The sequence below is a fragment of the Quercus suber genome, unplaced genomic scaffold (genome assembly GCF_002906115.3).
Source record: "Quercus suber isolate HL8 unplaced genomic scaffold, Cork oak 2.0 scaffold_3B, whole genome shotgun sequence".
In the NCBI taxonomy this organism is placed as follows: domain Eukaryota; kingdom Viridiplantae; phylum Streptophyta; class Magnoliopsida; order Fagales; family Fagaceae; genus Quercus; species Quercus suber.
The window spans coordinates 1,515,358-1,521,357 of NW_027071805.1; positions in this window are offsets into that span (position 1 = coordinate 1,515,358).

The following is a 6,000-nucleotide window of genomic DNA, read 5'->3' on the forward strand; positions in this document are numbered from 1 at the left end:
TATTGTTAACAAAAACCTTTACCGGTAATAGTTCCAGCTTCATGACAATGGAGGCTGCCCTGAGATTTATGTCTTTTTCAATCTCTGTTTTTCTTCTATTTTTAAATATTGTAACATTCTTAATGGGTTCATTATCTCAACTGAAGGCTCTTTTCTTCCTTTTCTTCTTTAAAAATATGGCAGCCATTGGTGAGAGAAACACAAAGACCTAAACTGAAACCAATCCAAACAAATATAAAAAAACTTGATCATATTTAATGCACAAACTGAAATGACCTAAATCGAAACCACTCCAAATAAAATATCAAATTATGATCATATTTAGTGAACATATTGAAAAATGAAGAGAGAAACTTATAGGTAGCGTTTCTAACATGATGATGGTGGGAGGATTGTCATTAGTGGGAAGTCTACCTAATATTGACTTTGTTCTTAGTTTTTTTTTTTTTTTATATATAATAATAACTAATCAGTCAGTAACAAACGAAAAGGAAATTCATTTAAAAATAAATGCAATAGAAGATGGTTAATTGACAATCACAACTCTTTATTGATCCAACATGAGATCAAAACATGCATAACAAGAAATAATAATAATAATACACAAAGAAACAATAATTATATCAGTAATTACATGACAAATTGACAAATTCCAACTCTTTTCGCCCTCCATGCCTTTCTCTTTAACGGACTGTCTTAGTTTGGGTTTTCAAATTGTGTTTTTTTTTTTTTTTTTGTCTTTTTTGTTTTTTTTTTTTTTTAATCTCTTATAACTGTGAAACTGTGTTAAGTAAATGGTTAATACCAAACTGATGTAGTGTTTGGGTTTGAGTTTTTAGACATGCGAAAAACTGACTTTTCTGAGTTTTCTCTTTTAATATGTACACATGTCAGAATTTTAAGCGNCTATTTTATGGAGGAGCTATGTATGCACTTTGCCACTCACAGCATGTGGTGTGGGCTCACAAGTGTATGAATATATATATATATATATATATATATATATTTTTTTTTTCATGTAATCAGGGACGGAGCCAGGAGTTTAAGTTAGGGGGGCGAAATATAGAAGAAAAAAAATCATTATAAAACTCCTAATAACATCCATTTAGTATTAACAATATAATCATCTATGAAAAAGGGACTCAACGGTTTTTTAAATCTTAGAAATCATTTATAATTGAATTCATACATAAAATTGTTCTATAACATAAAATTATTTGTAAAAAATGACACGAAGCATAGCACAACACTACAATCAACCAACTTTATTAAATATCAACTACTAACTATTAAAATTTCAAACCATCTCAACTTAAAAAAAAAAAAAAAATACACTAAAAGACAAGCAAAACCATTAATTATTTATCTATATTGTATCATTTGTTACTCTTAGTTAAAAAAAATTTATAGTTGACACAGTTTTGTATTGCTAGAATTCATATAAATAGCTAGAATGATAGACGGTAAAAAATATTTTTTATTGATATTGTTGCTCCTTTATTCATACAGGCATATGTTATTAAAAAAAAAAAAAATCACCCCTAACAGTGCATATATGCTATAAAAAACAATATCACCTTGTCAGCACATGGTGATTCATAAAAAATATAAAAATAAAAAACACCTAGTACATGGGTACAAACACTGAACAATAAAAGAGAGTTAAAGTAATAGAAATAGTGAGACTTCATTTAGCAACCACAAAAAACAAGGTTAAAGAGAGAAAGAGAGTTACAGAGAGAGAAAGAGAAAATATGCTCTGCCTTTGCCTCAGCAAAGATGAGAGAGTGATTTGGTCTCCCTCAGAAGCAAATTTGGCACCGAGCTGCTGTGTGGTACTGCAGCATTTTGGTCTTAGCCTTCACTCCTTCTGTCTCACGTCTCAATACTAATGTCTCTCTCTAGGTTAGGGTTTTTTTTTTGGAGGGGAAAATTTGATGGAATGATTTGAGATCAGATTGGTTTTGTTTCAAAATTTTTAAGGGCTGGGCTAATGTTTTGGTAAATTGGCTAATTGTGCTCAAATTTCTTTAGCTTTTTTATTAGTCTATGTTGTTGGGCTAATTTTTTGGGTTTACTAATTTGTTTTGTTTGGGATTTTAGATTTGTAAAAGTTTCTTGGGCTTTTTCATTTTGTTTAAAGGGGTCAAAGATTTTGTTGAGGGGGGCAAGTCTAATTTTATATGGGCAAAATTGCTCAAATCTGTAAGTAACCTATATATATACTCTCTTATTTTCCAAAATCTGGGGGGGCTATGGCCCCCCAAAGCCAAAGAATGGCTCCGTCCCTGCATGTAATGGATATATGCATTCTTACATATTGCTGAGAAAAATGCATATATCCAGTACATAATATAAATATAATTATTGCTGTCAGAGGGTTTGCTAGGGTCGCTCCTTAAGATACCTATCTCTTGTTCAAGACCAGGCTTTATCCATTTCTTGAAGAATACCACAAGTAATAATCCTATAATGGAGGATGAGAATGACTAATGATGTTGGTGAGCTGTGTCCATCAATAGCATAGCAATCCTTGGCTTTCTTCTAATTTTTAATTCACACATTAACTATATTATATATATAAAAGATGCAATTAATTGGGCCCAATGCATGAATCATGATACTATTAATAATTATAATAAGATAATAATGAGAATATACGTTAGGTGAAATATACGTAAAGATTTAGAGGAATAAAGGATACACTCAAACCCATAAAATCAACTGGTTAAGACTTTATGGGACAAAAAGAAACTTCGTGATACTTTCTATCATCAAGCATCATTATACTAAGGCGTATAAAAAGGCAAACGATCTAGGGAGAAGATTGCCGATTTGACCAAAGAATTTGATTATCTATCATGATTGTAAACCTCTTTTTACTTATACCAGAATCCAGAATGCTGTTTTTTCTTGTTGATGCCTGGAATATGCTAAACCATGCAGGTTCAATTCAGTATCCTTGCGCCTACCAGAGATTAATTTTCAAGCAATAGGACCCGACCCCATTGCTGACTCTATAACCACAAAGCCAATACCCAATTAAATGTAAAAGAGAAATAGTTGAATACGGAATAATGCACCCACAACTCCACCACTCAACTTGTCACATGGGCAAGTTAGGACAAAAGTTGTGAGTTTTTTTGTGATACTAGTTATGACAAAAGTTGTGAGTTTTGTTGTGATACTAGCATTATTCCATAGTTAACTATTCTCATTTCAGGGAGAGGGTACTAAATTTGATTTTACATATCCACCCTAGCCTTGCCTTCATACTTAGAATAATTTTGATTATAATAAACTCCACTGCTCATAACTCATCACGTTGACAAGTTGTTACAACGTTTGTGGGTTTTGTTGGGGTATTTTCAGCAAAAATGGCCAAATAACACAATTTGACAAAATATTTTGGAAAATACCATTGTTTGCAAGAATTTTAGGAGATTACCACTACTTTAAATCTCAAGTTCATAAAACTCAAGTTATGCATGTAACTCATGTTCACATAAATCGAATTTCTTGTTTTTGTTAAACTTAATGAACCAAAAGAAGCCAAGCTGGTTAGTTGCTTATTAAACTTGATGTATATCTTCTTCATCTTATATTTCGGTAGTTAATCAAAGAAAAAAAAAATGAAAAGAAGAAATCAAGCAAACCTTAAAGAAGAGAAATTTAGAGAAAGCAAATACCTGTGGTATGAGTTGAGAGAAAAACCAAAGCCACAAATTAGACCTTTGAATAGTATAAGAGCATTCATATTAGGTGTGCTAAATGCTAAAAATTTAGCATTTAGTACACCAAACAATAAAAACCTTCCAATACCAGGTGTTCCAAATGCCAAATGATTTTGACATTTGACATAGTGTCGTTCCATCTTTGGAATGGTATAGACAAGAAATGGTAAAAATTTATTACTATTTTATCTAACTTTTCTCTCTCTTCCCTTAGCACATATCTCTCTCTTTCTCCCATTTGCTTTTCTTCTCTTCTCTTCCACTCTTTGAACTCTCTCTCTCTCTCTCTCTCTCTCTCTCTTAGCCACGCCACCGATCTCACTACATTGCGCACAAACCCACGCCCTTGAGACTGCCTTGTTGTCAACCTCACGCATCACCGTCCACCATGCAGCGCCATCCACCTCCCACGTTTTCCACCATTCCACACCTCTGACCCCCCACCTCCAGATCAAGGTTTTCAGAACCAGACCAGATTGGGAGGTCGAACCGTGAAAATCGAGAACCGGAATGAAAACAAGTTTTTTAAGCATAAAGAACTGAATTTTTTGTTAATTCCGTGAACCCCTAAAACCAGGGTTGGACTGCACGAACCGTTGGCAAGAATCGTGCGGTCCAACCCCTTAGCAATTTAAAAATTAAAAAAAAAAAAAAAAAAAAACTTAACACAATTTTATTCTACTTAATTAAATTATCCATCTCTTACAAGGAATAAAAAAAAAATTATAATTAAAATCTTTCAAAGATATTGAACTTTACTTCAAAAATTAATCATAAATTTTAATGTTTTCATGGTTATTATTTTATTTTATTAACTCTCTTATTTAATTATTAAATATATGCTTGAAAATCATTAAATTTCCTTCACATATATAGATATATTAGTCAATTTTGCTAGTTTTATAAATTTAATATCTGCTTTAATTAATTATTAAATTAATTATGACATCGTCACGATTTGACCCTGATTCGACCTTAGTTTGACCTCAAAAACCTTGAACCTCTCCCTTTTACGATTCAATAAATGGTTCGGGTCTGAAAACCTTGCTGGGGAATCAAAGATAACTCCCCAGGGTGAATCCCATGGAGGTCTAGGCTGATTACTGTTACCAAGGTTAGCTATCGAGGCAGTAAGCAGAGCCTTTCCTATAGCAGATATACAGGGATCCACGGGTAACCAATTTTCCTCTGGACCAAGGTGCCACCTTCCATCAAACTCACCTCAGGAAACAAAAAGAAGAGATAAGAACCACTAGAGCAGTCACCTCCGCATTAATAAGATGTTTCACCTAATCTCTTCCACATTAAATGCTAATTGATTGGCCTAAACAATGAAAACACCCTCACAAGTCCTATTTCATGATAAAAGAATGGCGAAAAAAATGAGTGATGGGACAAGTATCCCCCAAATCCAGCTGGGAACGGGCTAGCTAGGGAGAGAGGGAAGGAGAAAATGTCTATAAAAGGAGGGGAGGTGCAACAGGTGAGGGGATTCAAAAAAATTGAGAGAAAAGACTTAGAGAAGAACAAGAGAGAGAAAGTTGTAATAGCATAATAGGACTAAGAGTTTTTAGCTTTCAATCCTATCCCTTGTACCTCGGGAAAGCTGTTCTTACATCAATAAAAGCCTTTTTGTTCATTATTATCTTACAATCTGTTGTTTAGGTCTCCCATTGTGGAATTTTTTACGTTTTTCCTTTCATAAATTAATTATGTAAGTCATCTTCATTGTCGCTATCTTCATAGTGGTTGTTATTGACCCCCAAAATTGGCTTATTGAAATATCATTTAAAATTTATGATGCCACGTTTATTTTATTGAATTATAATAGTGATAGGTTAAACACTCAATGAAAATAGTAATATCTTATTAATAAAATTTTATTATAATCCAAAATATGTAAAGAAGTTGAGGTGGAAAGTTAAATGAAAAATTACTCTAACAATGTGTCACATGATAGAATTGCATGGTCTCCCATACAAGGTTTTTACTTCTTATATAATTTTTTTTTTAAACCATATAAAATACTATATATATATATAGTGCATACTTATAGATAGTTAATGTGTATTTACTCCATTGACACATTCAATGAACTAAACGTTTTACATAAATGAAAACTTTGATGAGGTGGAATCTTAAATGGAAGTCTTAAAGAATGTGTCACTTAGCATAACCTCATACTCTCCCACATGAGGTAGCTGCTTATATATATATATATATATATATTGACTAGATGATGTCCCGTGCGATGTGCAGATACTTT